The sequence below is a fragment of the Sturnus vulgaris genome, chromosome 3 (assembly GCF_052056855.1).
Source record: "Sturnus vulgaris isolate bStuVul1 chromosome 3, bStuVul1.hap1, whole genome shotgun sequence".
Lineage (NCBI taxonomy): Eukaryota > Metazoa > Chordata > Aves > Passeriformes > Sturnidae > Sturnus > Sturnus vulgaris.
Genome location: NC_142245.1, coordinates 57737505 through 57755520, shown reverse-complemented (window position 1 = coordinate 57755520; position 18016 = coordinate 57737505). Strand labels below are relative to the sequence as shown.

The following is an 18016-nucleotide window of genomic DNA, read 5'->3' as shown; positions in this document are numbered from 1 at the left end:
AATGGAAATGTGTTTAGAAATTAAGTAACATTGTCAGAGAACCAAGATCTGTTTTTTTATTCAGAAATCTCTCTAGAGCTGCCTGTCACAAGATGATTAAAACTGGCAACAATCAAAAAATTGCCTAGTTTACCAAATATAAACTTCAACATTTATGAAAGCATCTGACACCAGAAGATCAAATGTATAAAGTTATCAGCTGTTTGTGTATATCCAATGTATTTTACATTTAAATTTACATTAATTCTCAAAGTAGCTCTTAAGAAGAAACCAAGCCCAGTGACTTGACCATGTATATCCACTAATAAGTACTCCAGCAGGTGAAGTTTTATATAGAACTTTGAACTTTGGGTAGAATTAAAGAAGAAAAATCCTTTCCCCAGTCATAGTTTGATCTATCAGGCACTATACAAACAATTACGCCAAAGCAAAACAACAAGTATACCTAAAGCAGGACAGAGAAAAAAAGAGTTTGAGGGTTCTGAAAATGCTGGACACCTAGCTGGTTCTTGATGTTGTGGCCTGGAGAGCAGTATGCATGAACAAAAGCAGAAATTGAAGAGTTTTAGAAAGTTGATTTGAAAGAATTAAAGTCCAATTGTTTGCCTTCCTCTACAACTGAGGCCTCTGAGAATAAGAAATTTGGATCTAGGTGCTTAAATATATATATCTTTTTAATCACTTATTTGGTCCCTAGGAAAGGTTGGGGGTACCTAGCTGCCAATATTAAATTTTAGAAGTACTGATCACCTATCAAAGACTGAGTCTTTGCTTGCCAAAGTTTTCTTCTGCTGAAATATATTGTGAATACATATACATTAATGGAAATGTGTCTGACAATATAAATCATACTGTTACCCCCACAGTACGTTGCCATTGACTACTCCATTATTACTAGGAATGATACTGTACAGCTTAATCAGAGAGGATTTTTGCATACGTTATGCATGAACAGGGGAACTAAATAACTTTTCTCTGTTAAGTATTTGGTGTAACAGCATTGTGGAAATCCACTCAGTTATTTTTTCAGCTAATTTGCTAGGGCTTCAAGCTTCAGAATCAAGGGTAAGAATATATTTTTTGTCCCAAAAAGCGAGTGTCCTTTTTAGCAATAGAGAAAAAGAAGTCTCAGGAAACAGCTTCCCTTACACACACTTTTCAAGCCTTGGGAACATTGTGCAAGTCACTTTACCTACATGCAGAACGCAGGAAAGCCAGGAGTAAAGTCTGTGTAAGTGGCTGAATTGAAATCACATTTCATAATGATCATGGAATCACAGGAAAGGAAAGGACCCACAAGGACCCTTGTGTCCAAGTGCTGGCCCTGCCCAGCACCATCCCCAAGAGTCACACCCTGTGCCCGAGAGCATTGTCCAAACTCTGTCACATTGCTGCTGTGACCACTGCCCTGGGGAGCCTGTTCCAGTGCCCAGCCACCCTCAGGGCAAAGAACCTTTTCCTGATATCCAACTTAAACCTCCCCTGAAACAACTTCAGGCCATGCCCTCGGATCTGGTCACTGGTCCCCACAGAGATCAGTGCCTGCCCCTGCTCTACCCTTCACAAAGAGGCTGCAGACTGCAGTGAGGCCTTCCCTCAGGCTCCTCCAGGCTGAACAGACCAAGCGACCTCAGCCCCTCCTCACACGGCTTCCCCTCAAGGCCCTTCACCATCCTCACGGCCCTCCTTTGGATGCTCTCTAATAATTTCATGTTGTTATATTGTGGCACCCCGAACTGCCCCCAGCACTGGAGGTGAGGCTGCCCCAGCTCAGAGCAGAGCAGGACAATCCCCTCCCTTGTCTGGCTGGCCATGCTGTGCCTGCTGCCCCCAGGACAGGGTTGGCCCTCCTGGCTGCCAGGGCACTGCTGACTCGTGTTCAACTTGCCATGGACCAGGACCCCCAGGTCCCTTTCCATGGCACTGCTCTCCAGCCTCTCATTCCCACTGTCTGTACACCCAGGGCTGTCCCACCCCAGGTGCAGAATCTGACACTTTCCCTTGTTGACCTTCACTTGGTTGACTTGGTGACTGCTCAACCCTCCAATTTATTGAGGTCTCTCTGCAGGGCCCCCCTGCTCTCAGGGGAGTCAGCAGCTCCTCCAGTTTTGTATCAGCTGTGAACTTGCTCAGTATCTCTTCCAGTCTTGTGTCCAAGTAAATTATGAAGATGTTGAAGAGCACAGGACCCTGTGGAACCCCATGAGTGACAGGTCACCAGCCCTATGTCACCCCATTCACCGTAAGCCTTTGTGCCCCACCCATAAACCAGGTGCTCACCCATTGCATGATGTTACAGAGTAATTTAAACAATTTCTTTGTACAACCCCTGAACATACACACACACTTTAGCCTATGCCTCAACCCCAAAACTAAATTGGTTAGAGAAGTCTGAGTACTTCTTTGAAGAATATCTTCATATTTTTATTTTTGAAGGTTGATTAATGAAATGAACTTTTAGTGATAAAAGTAATTACTCATCTTTGAACTAAAGTATGAAAACAACTGTATGCTGGATATTTTGTCCAGAAGCATACTGTGAGTATTGAAAATACTGTGTGTTTTGAAAGCTTTACTGAAATAAAAAAAAGATTACTTTTTTTGAGGAAAGAAGAAATTTATATCAACATAGCAGAAAAACAGAAGATACAGCTTACAAAAAAGTGTAAAGACTTTCAGAGACATTTTTAGACTTTATTTTTCTTTGTAGGATTTAAAGAATAGTTTTTGGTCAGGCAGTCTTTCTGATGTTATAAATAGGTGTCATTGAAGAAGAAACAGCTAATTATATATATTGGATAAAAGTGAAACTATTCTACAAAACGGAGTAATAAAATGTAACTTGTGATAGACTGTGTAAAATAATGTAGGCAGAGATCTTTTATGAGGAAATTATGAGGAAAATCTTCAAAATGAGAGGAGTACCTTTGTAGACTTGCCCTGATTGGGAAGGTCAGAACTGGTCTCAATCTTTATTGCAACTAATTAAGCATTTTCCTTAAACTGGCTCTGCAAACTTGGTTCTGGAGAAAAGAGAACTTGTGGCAGCTTCTTATGAACAGTTTCAAAAAATAACTTCAATACCTAAATATAACATGATTTTTATCTGAGGTCAGAACCAAGTCCCTCTATGACAATGCAATTCATAGTATGCCAAGTACATAGAAGCTTGTTTTAATTTTTTTTTTTTTTTCAACTCTGGTCACTAATAAAACTGGGTTTGCCAAATTAAATGAACAAAAAATCTTGTGCAGTGCCCTATGACATAAACAAAAAATTCAGGATGCCTTACTCTTTAGATGGTCTAGTGGGGATTTAGGCTGCAGTCCTCCCAGGTGGCTTCTGTAAGATTCTGAAGGTGCTTTTGTTGCCCAATCCAGTTGGAATAGCTGGCAGAGGCACATGAGATGGGTGCAAACAGATTGTGGTGCAAATTGAGCCTTTTACCATTTAATTTGGATAGGTCATTAAAAATCACATGTAGGCAAGATATCAGGGTAGATGATTTCTGAATCGCGTATTCCTGAAAGATATGCCTTCTTATGTTCTTGACTTACATAATGTCTTGGGGATATAGTACCACATTCAGAATAATCTTTAATAAAATGAGCAAAATCATTACTCTGCTTTTCTACAAAAGTGCTGTTATGTCAAAGGAATGAACTTACTGTATATTTCATTATTCCTTTACTGTGTATTTAGTTTAATGTTCTATATGGAGTACTGTATTTTCTAAATGAAGTTGGCATTTTAGTGTAATCAACCAAACATTTTTGGTGCAGAATCTCTTGAGATGGTAAGAGACATTACGAGCTTATGCAGTGAGCTCATGGTAAAGAGTGTAGCTTTAAGGAAATTTTGTTGCAAGGGTGAAATCTTTGGCAGTGCTGCTACAATCTTGTATAACTATTTACTACAAGTACAGTAGCTGTACAACTTAATAGCCCTAAAATGGTACACTGGGCATACAGGCTTTGAAGTTTTGAGATGATTCAGAGTGCTGTACTTATTTTATGGCTTCATGAACCGAGGAGATAAACATTTTGGCGCTGGGTTTGGTGGTTTTTTTTCCCTTTATTTCAAAGCCACAGGGGCTGCTCTTTTCTTAAGATATTGTTTTCCTATTTGACCTTCTAAACTGCTCTGTTAAATCAGGAACAGTGTGTAAAAAGGCCAATAGCCACAATTTTACACTGCACTTTAGTGGCACCAAACCTTAAAAAAAAAATTAGTCAGCTTGCAGTAGAAGGGAAGATGTCTTAGATGTGAGTGGTATGTGTTTATAACCCTTTAGGTGTAGAAATATTTAGAGAGTTTGTAAGTGTAGCAATCCTCTTGCCAATAATTTACACTTTTTTAAAAAAAGGAATGGCTTGCAATTCCTGTAATAATTTGTAATAACCCTTTCAAAATGGTCTCTTTTTTTACAGTCACTTCTCCTTTGCTTAACAGGCTTTCTGTGGAGATTTCTAAAATGTTATTAAAAAACCCACCCCTTTGCTTATCTCTTTAATCTGTTGCAGTGATACTCTCTGCTCCCCTGCTTCTTAGATGAAAACAGAGGAAGAAAATCTAAGCAAAAGAGAAATGAAAATAGGCATCTGGATCTACTTTATGGCTTCTTTTTGCTAATTTAATTTCTGTGAAGTTTCAATGAATTACTATGTATGTAAGAGATAAGTATCAAACATTATAGTGGAATAAAGTAAACACCATTTGAATTTGAGCATCAAATTGAGATGTATCATTCAATAGAATGATTATGAAGGGCAGCAGAATTAAAATCATTGAATATGAAATTAAAGCTTTCAATCCCTGTGTTTTCTTAGTCTGGGAATCATCTTCAGTTTTTCTTCTCTACATTTGTAAAACCAAAAAAGCATTCTTTTCCATCCTTCTCTTCCAACTTCTGGGTGCTGAACGATAAAAACTCCTCCCTTAATAAGTTGTTTAGTTAGGAACTTGTGGTGCTTTAAAAAAAAAAAGATGAGATATATTTCCTCCTGTGTAGAACATCTAAAAAGAGAAAAGGATGAAACAATGTGACACAGTGGTCTGCTGTTGAGAGATGGGGTGGAGGTGCTGATTTTAAAGGACAGGGAGATGTTATATGCATCATGAGCTTGTGTCAGACAGGAAAAAGCCAAAGTTGAGAAGGAACAATTCAGCAGAAGTGCTTGCAAAGGAACATAAGCAATACAAAATAAACGAAAATACAGGCAGTGGTTTCACTAGCTGAAAACTGGAAGAAAATTGTAGCAGAAGAGAAAAGCTATCAAGGTCTGAATTACAGCTATGATATTGGAAATTTAAGAGGTATCCTATTGCAATGGTTTTCAAACTCTTTGGAGTCCCTAGAGTTAGGGATATAGAAGGGGAGAGAAATACATCAGGACAAGCTGGCCAAGCAGCAAGGAGACACCAACAGTGAGAAAAAGTAAAGAATACAGGCAAGAAGACCAGAGGAAAAAGATACTGTGAATCAGTCAGATGAGCCACCAGTAAATTCAATAGCTCAATACTGGGCTTCTCACTTACTGCTGGGGCTCCTGCTGAAGGCAGTAATTTGTTCAGGGGCTCTTCCAAGTGGAAGGGTCTGGTTGTTGCTTGCTCCCATTGCCACAAGTAGAGCCTTGGAATGTGATTTACACACAATTCTTTCCCATTTCATCTTTCAAGCCAGAGTGTTCCAGCTTTCTGTCCTACTCTTTCCCCAGGAGTTTTCTGGCAATAGGCATTAAAAGAATGTGTTCAAACTGCATCGTCGTATTTCCATAAAATTTCAGTCAAGGGAAACAGAGTTAGGACCGGAAAAGTAGTTAGAGAACCACTTAGAATATTTCTTTAGAGAACCATTTAGAATATTTCTTCAGAGAACCTTCAAGTGAGCTCAGAAATATATCCTTGAGAGTTTTCTAAACTTATCTTGCAACATTTCATATTTTTTTCTTTATCCTTACCAGTTTCTTTGCAAGCTCCTGAAGCTAGTTCCATAGCTTTCCAGATTTTATTTCATTGTCCAGAAGAAGAGAGAGATTCTGAAGAGTACATCAGCTGCTGATGCCATTATGCAAATGCACAGCCAAAAAATCTTTTAAGATTGCTACTCTACATATAGAGTCATAGTTCCATCTGTAAATAGTGGTTTTAAAACCAAAACTCTCAGTGCTATTACAAGGCTGATCCTATTCAGGCCTTTTCAGAGTAAGAAATATTTGAATTTCAAAGATTTGAATTTTGGGACTTCCCAACAAGCTGTCTCAAAAACTATCTTTAGTAACCAAAATTTATCTACAATGAGTAATCTTGCTTACCTGTTTGACATCTACTGACAGAAGAAAAGTGACACCAAACAGGTAAGAAGGAGTAAAATTCTTTTAACAAGAGCTACTAATATGTTGGAGTTCACTGGACATTCAATAGTGTACAAGTTCAATTGATAATAAGTGTTTGAAAATGAAATTCTATTGGTCCTGGCAAATGGAAAGGCAAAAATGAGCATTCACAGCAATAATTTTTATATTTTTTAGCCAAAACTTTAGGAAATTAAATACTTAAACTATAGGGGTTTTTTTAACATAAGATATGATCCTTCTATAAAAACATTTCCTGCAATTTTTCTTTAGCTGATAAATAATTTACACTCTTGGATGAACATATCTGTCTTAGAGTCCTCAGCTATGCTGAACCCTGGAGCTTTCCAAGAAATGCTCATTAATTTCTACTCTAAGTAAACAGTAAGTAATGATCCCTCCTGATTTATTTATTTCTTAAAATAATTTACAAAAAGAATATGCGATTGTTGGAAAGCACTGATGCGTTATGTATGTGCATGTGTACTTATCCATTGTTTTTTGTCCACATAATTCACACGAATTGGCCCTTTTTACTTGATATTTAATAACTTCATCCTAATTCTTTTAGGTTCTCTCTAGTACTACATTTCTGAGCACAGTCAGCTGTAATTCCAGATTAGAGGTTATTTTAATATCATTTGTATTAGTTTCCTGTTCAAGTGAGTCACTCACTAAAATCTCATGTTAGATACATAGGAGATTTTAAGTTACATAGAAATAATTAGGAAAGATTTATTGCAGATGACTTCTGGATGGGCTCTTACCCTGTCTGTATTGCTGCACTGGTGCATTATATGACACATCTGTTACCAGCTCTTTTGTTTTCTTTGATTATCTCTCCGGGAAATGAACTATGTGTGCAAAGAGTATGTTGTTTTGTCTGCATGCTAGTTATGGACTGCTGTGAATTTAAACTAGTGTAAGCAAGATAAAGAATATCCCACAGTGGAATGGGATATGAGAAATCTGCAATTGCCTTGCTCCTCCAGGAGTTTGTGCTCAGCTAAGAGTGTCCATAAGGAACTATTGCCTTCTGTTCCTTATGTAACGTTCTGTTGCTTCTGAGAAATGTCACTGTCTGCCACAGTCTGGAGCAGGGAGATAGAGGTGAAATATTTATCACTGTGCTTAGACTCTGAGTCTAGACCTAAAGCTTCTTAAGCCTCTTGAGGAGTCCTGGAAACAGAAGGGAGGAATCATGATCTTGACTTGGATTCAGCGTCCAGTTCCCTTTGCCCACCAGAGAGGGGCACTGCTCAGGCTGTCAGAGGTACCCAGTGATTCTCACAGGTGTCTGGTATTCGTTGTGAGCAAACTGATCTCAGGAAAAGAAAATTCATGTCAGAATTTTCAGTTATTTTTTTATTTTCAGCTTGAGATTTTTGGTTTGGACCTAAATGCAATTGGAAGTCTTAAGATCCAGAATCAAGGTTAATATACAGATGAGGGGAAAAGTACCATTTAAAATCTTGCTTATGGGGTAAATACGTTTTGTTCCCTATGGAATGATATTCTTGAGTGCTTAGGTTGGTTTGGAAAACCAAAATTCAAGAAATCTAATTTTGCTTTGATTCACAAAGATAGAGAAATTGGTAGAGTAGGCTAATTAAAATGTTCCTAGAGAATATTAACTCATATCAATAGTCTAATGAAGCATCTTCTGCAACAGCTGCTGTCCCTTAGAAAACATGGACGAAAACAGAGAAGTGGCTATACAGGCTGCTGGCATGAGAGCCAGGTGTTTACTAAAACCCTGAACAGTCTCTGACTGGGTGTGATCATTGTATTAAAAAACAGACTGGAATAGAGCTAAAATTACAATATTGTCATATAATATCAACTATTATATTAATACTGCATGTCTGACCTATTATAGAAATCTCCTTTGATTGATACAAAGGTAGTATTTCCTATGAGTATCCCATGCATTTAGTAGGATGTACTCTGCAAGATTGTAATTTCACAAGTATTCCAGTTGCAGTGCTGGCTAGAACAATTCCCACCTCTGTTCTTCTCCCTGTCTTGGGATGGCTGTGCAAGTACAGGGATTTACTGGATTAAAAAAGAATCTTTTGAGATTCCAATAACTTGATCCTCAGTCTAGCTCATAAAATAGTCGAGGCAAATGGGGGGGTGACAGTATATCAGGAATGAATAGGCAAGTATTAATGTGATGGTGCTAGAAAGAAATATTCGTGTCTCTACACTGCCAGTAATAATATACAACTGTAGAGCAAGCCTTCTTATAATTTAATTTCTCGTTATTTTTATGCAGAGAGGTCTTTTCGGGTCTCTCCTGTACAAAGAGAATCTTTTAGTTCCTGGCACCATTTACAGTCTTTACCCTGTTTGCTTTAGTAGGTGTTTAGCTCCTACTTTGCATGTTCCTGCTTAATCTGCAGTATAAACTGTAATGCTGTGCTGTGAGGGGTTGGAGACTCATGGGTAAGAGGTAGCAGTCCCTAACTCAAGATGCATCCTTGTTCATAGAGGGTCTTTGGTTGGCTTCCATCCCTGGGGTACAAGATGCTTTACTTCCCAGGAGACAAAGATGTCTGGTTGGTTGCCAGCTCTAATGCATATTTTTTGAAAGTTTGTTCTTCTGTCTTTCTCTTCCAGGAAGGCAGTAAATTCTTCTGGAAGTTCTTTGGGCCAAGTTTGCACTGTACAGCTAGCAAATAGTGACCTAAAGTGACAGAAGCTTATGGCAGCCTTTTGGAATCAGCAGTTGACCCTTAGTCTTCTAAGAGTGGGTGGGATTTTGCAATGTTTGTGGAAAAGGAAAGTTCTAGTATACTTTATTTGGGGATGATGGGAATGAAACACTGGTATTAATTGGTTAACATCTCATACATTTTAAAACCAGTCCGCATAGAGTGGTTCTCAGCTGACATAGGAGAGCTGCCCATGAAAATCCAGCACAATTATCAACTTGTGACTTTTATTTTTTCCAACACTTGGTATTCATATAAGCACAGTTGTGGAGGATCACTGGCTCCAATATGAAATATCAAATGCATTTTTTTCACCCATGGTAAACATGCAGTGTTATGTTCCTTAATACTGGACTGTGCCAATGCCCCCCTGTGTTGGTTATGTAGAACTCACTTACATTGTGCCTCAGTGAATCCACTCCTAAACTGGTGTCTCAGGATTCTATCTGCTGCATGGAAAATCTATGAAGCACACTAAATATCCCTGTTGTGAACCACCCTCAACTCCCAATTAGAAAATTCTTAGCCTACAGGCAGAAATATGAGTTAAATCTGCTATTTCTTTTATACTGCTCATTATGCTCCTGTTTTATGCCTTGCCAATATTTGCGTCTCTTCTCAAAAAAAGTGGCTTATATTTTGCAGAATTTTTGTTCATTTTGTTTGTCTTGTCATCTTGGTTTGGTTGGTTTTTTTTGCTTTTTTAGTTGTTGATTTCGTTGTTTATTTTTCCATTTTTAACAGGACACTTCTAATCAAGTGTTTAAATGGACACAGGCTTGAACATTTGAATGAAACAGTGCCAGGCAACACAAATACATTTCCTTTACAGCCTAATTTCAGAAGACAGTGCAGTCAGAGTACTCTTTTCTTTAGACTCCAGATGAGCTTTTTTAAAAAGTACCTTATTTATTAGTAATAGGGCTTCTGAGAGGTTTTGGTAACAATCCATCACTTCAGGCTGATGAATCCAGATCTGCTTTTCTTCAGCTGACAGTGAATAACTGTTACCAGCTTTCCATAAGTTATTTTATTTACAAATAATGTGGAGTAACTTGTAAGCAATTTCATGTTGGTGGATGACTGAAATTATTTACTAATGGGATGTCAGAAGTAGTTCAGTATAACGTTGATGAGTTGTTTCCCCCCTTCTTAACAAGTTGCCAGCCTCTTGGACCCTCAGAGTCTCCTGGCTTCTGAGTCTCTGAGCAGCTTCCTAATACCTCATGATTAATCAGAGTAGGACTATATTTAAATGTGTTTTAAGATGCTGTATTTTGCACTCAGAATGACCCTTTTTTGTGTATGTATAAGACTATAATATTAAGATTTTTTCCTCTTTTTTTGAATTTCCAAGTTCATCCCTCTTCCTCAGTTCATATTTTGATTGTCTATCTCTGCAAAAATGCAGCCTGAAAATGCTTTAAAAATTAGGTTGATTCCAGACTTAGCACAAACAGTTAGGAGGTGACTCACTTCTCTGAGTATCTCTGAAATTCCTGTTTTATTTGTTCTTATTAAGTTAAATTATTTTCTGCCATCTTCTTATTTTGCTGCCTCATTGCTTTCTTGGCCTTGTCAGATCATTAATAAACACATTTACGATAATGAAAGTTAGAATGCTGTGTCATCTTGAAAAGTTTTCACCACGTTGTGGCTTCATATTTTCTGTCTCTTGTTCAGATATTTAGAAGTTTGCCTTTCACCATCATAGTGCAGCATCGATTCTGTGTGACCTGTATTGGTTGTGTCGATAATGTGGTTACTGCATGACTTCATCTCATCCTGGTAACTCTCCTCGTGGCAGCCATGGGAGAACATAAACCTATATGAGCTGTAGAAGTGAGTAACAGGAACCCATAACCGTCTGGATATCATGAAAAGTGGGCAGCACGATTTTTGTAACAATCAGGTGATGTTTGCTGCCTTGGGGCTCCTACACGAAGCACAGTTCTCCTCTGAGGAGGCTGAAACAGTCTTTATGTGATCCAAATTGTGCTTTGAGGATCAGTATGGTGATGTTATTCATAAAACAGTCTCCTACACTATGCCTGAACTATATGAAGTGGATCTATTTCCTGAGGCAAGCCAAAGTTTTATTCTCATCCATAAGGAGTCTGTCAAATTTGCATTTCACATGCATGTGAAAGAAAAAAGGAAAACAAAATAAATCAGAATGTCTCTGAAACAAGGAAGATGAAAACTTTTTTTTACAAGTTAGAAAAAATATCAAATTATAATTCTAGGGAAAACTTTTTGAATTTTAAGTTACATATTTTTCTCCTAATCTTTAATTTTTGCTATTGTCCTTATTAGAAGGCATGACAGTGATATTTTTTAATGTAGTGGGATTCCATGCAATTTTCCAGTCCTGACAAAGGATGACAAGTTTATAGGTCTGGTCGTTTTGGATGAGCTTGTACACTGTTCCAAAGCTTTTCCATATGTCTCCATCAGAGTTGTGTAAATAATTAATTTCTTTGTTTCATGGGAGATACAAACAGTAAAAAAATAATCTTTCTCACTTCATACAAAATGAAATTTTGGAAACTTTCTGCTGACAATAACCTTTTTGGGTGAAATGAATTTTTTTTTAATGTGAAATAGTAGACATCAATAAAATTTCACCTATTTCAGGCACCTGTTTAAAATAAAAAGACTATTTTAGGGAAAAGGGTTCTATTTTTCCAGAAGTGTAGATTCCTTTTTCAATGTTGAGTAGGAATAGGTGCCTGGGAAAGTACTGAAAAGTAAGATGAGGCCAGCGCCTCCTGTCGAGGAGGTTGTGTTTCCAGATAGAAACCAGCCTTTTTTATTTGTTTGTTTTCATTTTGTGAAATCTGACATGTTACCCAGAGTGTTTAAACTTGTCAGCTGTCACCTTCCAATGTGAAGTGGTCTGTCAGAGGGCTTCCAACCAGCTCCAGGCTCAGCCTGTATCTCAGCAGGCAGTATGGGAGCGTGAGTCCAGGTCACTGTTCTCCAAGTGCAACACCCGCATTTTGTGTGCTCACCTGAGCCTGCTCCATGAAAGGTGTCACAGTCTCCTGAGGGTGCCTTGGGTTTGTTACCCATGGAGGGAGAGTGCAAGGGGCTTAAGACAATGGTGTGTTTTGTGGAAACATGCTGCTTGATAAGTTACTAGGTTTCCATAGACAAGAAGATTAATACAAATTGCCAGCTGCATTCCAGTGTCTTGCTTTCCCTGTAAAGTATTCCTGTGCTCTGTCTTGTGATGACACTCCCACGCAGCTGCTGAAATAGTCTTCTTGTTATAGTGGCTAAAGGAAATTGCTGCAATTAATTTTGCTGTCTTTCTTCTCTTTGATGTATCCTTACAATTTCTTGGGCAATTTTTTAGAGATTGGGTTCTGTTCAACACCAGTCATGTAGGGGTGAAAGGAATAGGAGAAAAAAGAAACACTTGATGTTTCATTTATGTGTGCTTGTGTTTCTGTTTTGATGTAGGTACCAGGCAATGTAATGGATGCTAAAGTACACATATAAATATATATAGCTTCTGTTACTCACATGTAAGTGCAATAGACAGAAATAGTACTTTAAAAGTGAGCAATCTCAAGGAAAAAAATTGATGCATTAGTCAAGCTAGTTTTACATCCTAGTGACTATAAAGAATGACCAGACCATGAACTCTGAAGTTATGCCTCATTTCTTGGGTACAGCACACTATGTTCTGAGAAATTTCTATTTGTAGTCTTGTAGTCTTGAAACTACTCTTCTAGTTCAATACGAATTTGACAGTTTCCCCCTCTTTTCATTGGCTTGCAAAACAATCCTCTTTTCTGCTTGTTCCAGATTCTGCTACAATAAATGCTAATGGGTTCAGTGGTGAGCACAGTAGTGGGAGACACTGTGGAGAAAAAAGCTTAGTGCCTTGTTCACAGGATTTTATGAATGAAGGAGAGAGCTTAGCCCTCCCAGTTTCATCATGTGAATGTTTTTGCAGTCAAAAAATGTGTTAAATTAAAATGTGGCACTTCTAAGGCTTCCAGACATGGGTGGAGATATAAAGTGAAACAGTGGAACTTTAATTCTTAAAGAATTAAACAGAATTATTGGAAATAAAAGTATAAAACCAGTATTTTAGGGACAGTCAGAAAAGATGGGGTTAATCCTTAATTTCAGCTTAAATAACTAATGTTAGTATAGAAGAATGGCTGAAGCTGGCCATTGGTTGTGTTATCTTGCAAATCTAATTTATATGTTTTTTAAAATGTTCTTGATTGTGTTATGATGACCTTTAAGTCTTTCATATACCTCCTATAATTAAAGGAACAAAAAGAATAAAAAATAGAACAATTGAGATATTTTTGCACCCTAACATTTGTGGAAAAAGTGAGGTGCAGAGCAGTAGAAATCAGCTGCCTGTGGTACAATAACTCTCCAGGCTCCCTTTAACCTAGTTTTGTTCACCATCCCTCTGCTGTCCCCTCTATGACCATTAGACCATGAGACAGATCTGCATTGCCTTTATCCACCCTGAGCTTTTCCAGAGCCTGTTCCTCTAGCAAGGTCTGTCTCGTGGTGCTGCCCAAGCCAGCTCCAGCAGGTCTCCATGTGAACCACCCCTGCCTTGCTGCTCTCACTGACACCATTAGGGCACTGCCCCATCCAAAGTGCCTTTCCCAACTAGAGTGCTGATAAAAGCAGTAAGTGGATGTAGTAAAAGCATGTAGGTGCACCCTGCAAAAGAGGAAAACAACCGGGAAGTCTTTGATCTTTGGTTTTAAAGTTCTCCCCTAGTAATTGTGTATTGAATCAACCATTTGAAACCTTGCAGGGGCTTGCTGAGGTCATTTTAAAAGCTCTGAAAGATTCTGCCTCAGTCTGTCTCCTTTCCCCCCACTCCAGATTATATGTTTACTTGAAAACTGTGGTTGCTTAAAGAGATTGCTCAAAGAATGATTGCTTAATGAGACCTTTTGCCTCGATTTTTTTGACAGCCACAAAACCATCACTTCCATTTGGTTTAGGTTGTGGTTGGAGCACAGCCTGGTACTTTAGTACAGAGGTCAAACAAATGCTGAAAACCTCACACTGTCTTGCATGCAACTGAACAGACAAAAAAAAATCCAAGTCATGCTGGATATGACCTCAAGTCTTAGGGCAAATTTACATTAAGTGTGAACTCTCCAAGGTGGTTGGTGCTCCCTAGCTGCTGACCAGTCGCTTTCATGCTCCTCCTTCTTGACAGGTTATTTCACCAATGGTCTCAACAATTAAGCCAGCAGAAGAGACCAGCAGTGTGGCAGCCCTAGTTGGGTGGGGAGGAGGGGAAAGAATGAAGTAGAGAGGACAGCTTGTATTTATGAGTCTGTCTTTAGAGTTCGTAAAAGTCAGTTAAGAATGCATAACCAGCCCCAGAAATTATTTTAGCTGCATCTGCTTTTGATGGAAAACATTTTGCATAGCTGTGACCTCTTACAAAAATGACAAATCCCCAAAAAACCCTCCAAACTACTTGCAACTGGCCTGAGTACTAGTATAAGTTTAATATAATGTAACTAACTGTTGCAGAGACAATAAATAAAAGATGTATTACCTCATACCATCTATTTTTGTCAGCAGCTAATAAATTTTGTGTAGTGTCTTTCTTCACCTGTCCAGGGAAAAATTCAGAGAACAACCTTCAAAGAAAAGCCTTCACATGCATCTGATGGGCTGTTCCTACACTCAAAATAAGAGGGAACAGCTGCTGTTCCTTTCTCAATAAGGAGACAGTGTTCTGTAGCTTTTATTTGCAAGCCTGAACTTCCTGAGAAATGGCACAGCTCTCAGTGCTAAAAGAACCATAAAGTAACATCTTACTGTTGTCAGAGTGTACCCTGAGTCTCAGACATCTGGATTACAGTCCAGGAAGGTATTATCATTAACATGCTTTAAATAACAATATAGTGCAGCAAGAATTTTCCATGTAATAACAAACATCACTTTTTATTGATTAGTTAAAGAGCTTGTTTTCTATACAGAAAATATATGTTCGTCTCCTTTCTTGCTTTACAATACAAGTAGGATAAGCTTTCACTTGCAAACTGGCAGGCAGCCTTCACTTAAATAATCTTATGCAGTACTTGTTGTTATAATTAGCAAGATTTGTTCTTATTTTAATAACTTTTAAAACTGCTTGTTAAGAGGGTGAGGAAAACTTATGCCTAAGATTTGTTTTGTACAGGTTATTACCTTGCCTAGATTAGTGAGGCTGGTTAAAGTTAATACTTGTGCACTTCCCTGCATCCAGTTTTTCTGCCCACATTCTAAACAATGTTTACCCCAAATCTAACTTCATAAAATTTTTTTTTCCTTTTTCTCTATGGGAAAAGTTCAGTTGCTTCTGTTTTTTTTTTTTACTTTTACTGATTTGCAAGAAATGGAACTTTCACTTGAGCTCAAGGAGTCTTCAGCTCAAAGATTTTTGTGGTTGAAAGGATGACAGAATGTGCTGAGACACCTCTGTCCTAATCCTGCCTCCTCCTGGATGAGGCACTTAACCTCCCTGTGTTCTATCTATAAAATACATTTAATGATACTTAATGGTTTCACTGCCCTTTGAAAATGTAAAGTGCTTTGTGAGTGCCAATTACTTTTATTATGTTCCCTGATGGAAGGCCTCAAAGTATTTGTGTTATATGGTTACTGCTAATGCACTTTTTGGAATAATCTTTGGTTAGCAAAGTGCAACTGTTGCCGAAAAACTCCCGTGTTTAAGTCAAGGCTGACAGTGACAGGTGCGAGAAAGTCAGGATTTGGCAGCGCTCAGCTTCACCGGGTACGTTTGTGTCCTGACTCAGGGATGGGCTCCAGCCACTACCCAGCTTGTCTTCTCTCCATGGAGGAAGTCTTGAGCTTTGGGCACACAGCCTGACCATCCACCAGCACGGGACAGATCTTCAGGCAGTTAGAAAGATCCTATAGAATAATTTGCTTGTGCTGCTCTTCAGAGAGAACTTGCTGTCCCGAAAACTCACAGGAGCACCTCACAGCTAATGGCTGGCTCTCAGGCTGAGTGTTTGTTCCTGCAGACTCCCCAGGCAGAACATGGTCCATCTCCCTAGGAGCATTGCCAGCCAAGCTGGTTTTGTGCTGGAGAATTCTCATGTTTGTCTCAGGTAAGGCATCAGTATCTCACAAAAATGTGGCAAGCGTTTGTCAAGAGAAAAGAATGTATGTCTGACCAGTGGCAATTGTCTGTCACTACCTCTGTAGTGTTGCCATGGCTCTAAATTCTAATAGTACTTGGTGCAAAGTATTGCTTTGAGTATGTGAAATTCTACTTGCCCAACTTATTTAAAAGCTTACACTGGCATAAACAACTTGAAATAGGACAATATTTAATATATCTGATGTAGGCATGGTGCACTTGGCCATAGTTTAGACTGGTGTGTACCCAAGGAGGGAAAGAGACGCTCCTACATTGTACAAGGAATTGCCTACTTGGACCAGGAATGGTCTCAGGAACTTTTTAGACTTCTCATTCTGAAAAGATATGGACTGGACAGGTCTGAAAAAGCATGTACTTCTTGCACAAGCAGAAAGCATTGAGTGAAGTAATGCTAACTTTACATATTCCTGGAAAGGAGCTGAAACGGTTCTCATTTACCTGAGAAATGCATTTCAGAATCATCACAGTGCAACTTTTAAGTGGAGACAGAAAACACCAGCTCCCAGAAATGGGATCTGAAATAAAAGTGGCAAATATGACATCCCTGAAGCATCCTGCTCTAGAGACAATGTCAGGTAGGGAGTTTGATTGGATGGTCTACCTGCCAAGCTGTTCGATGGCTTTCCTAAGGCCAGCTCAGGAAGGATGGAAACCTCCACTAGAGGTGAAGAGCAAAAGCTTGCTTGATCTTGACTTTTAGTATGAATGCAGACTGTGAAAGTGGGGGCTCATCTTCCTTCTGACTTCTTTTGCCCAAAACCCCAAACATTCCTAATGAATATTAAGTGTACACCTGCAAATTGTAATTTTTATTTTTCAGAAAGAAGTTTAAAAACTTAGAGCTGAAAATGGAAAAATGAGAAGTACAATTTTCAAAAGGAATTAACAGTAATTAAGAGCAGATGCTGTTCTCTTTGATCTCAAGAAATTTAATTTCTGACAGACTGTTTACACTCAGATGAGACAGTGTCTAAGTTTGGATAGGTGTGCTGCTATCCTATAATTATACAGACAGAAAAAACAGAGAATTGTAAAAGAGCAGACAAAGTAGCTAAAGGCTCTTACAACTGTGCCACTTGCTTTGTGTTTGCCTTTCAGATTTCCTCCCAGGAGCTCAGTAAATTGTAGTTAATTTTTTTCTGACCGCACTTAGAGAAACAAAAGCAATATCCTCTTTGAAAAAAAAAAAAGAAATAACAAGACTACTCTTCTAGCAAAATATTTGGATTGAAAATGTTGAGGTTTAGAGGTCTTTGATCTTCGGTCTTCAAAATAAGTCTTGATTTAAAACACTGGTGGTGTGTAAACAATTAAACCAATATGTCCGTGTCATACTGTAAGTGCCCTTAGGAGAGAGAACTTAATAAAAGTGTCGTATAATTTTGGTCGGAAGATCTGTGGAAAGAATTAGGAATGAGTAACATTATAGAAATAGCTGTGTGAATACTGAGGTTCAAAGAAAACAGTATTTGTGGTTCTCTGATTCACTTGGCCTCAGAATTTGTTTTGCTCTGCCGCTGTGTACAGACAAGGCTATAGTCAAGGTGTGGGTTTTAGCCACCTCTTAACTAAGAGGTTTCAGGGCTCAGCCTTAAAGGTTGAAGAGGCTGAGTGATCTGTGCAATTTCAGAACAGAATGTCATCTTATGTGCTAGATAAATGCATAGATGCAGTCCCACCACTGTTTAAAGTGGAGAGGTTGGGTACCAAGCTTATGGCATTAAAAACAGCGCAGATTTCACCACTTGATCAAACAGTGGTGACTG

The 18016-nt window shown here is 38.5% G+C and overlaps 1 protein-coding gene across 2 annotated transcripts in view; it reads left to right on the top strand.

The window, feature by feature from the left end:
- Positions 1 to 18016, top strand: part of ESR1 (estrogen receptor 1) — a 182466-nt gene that overhangs the window by 134521 nt on the left and 29929 nt on the right. The gene's annotated exons all lie outside the window — the stretch shown is intronic.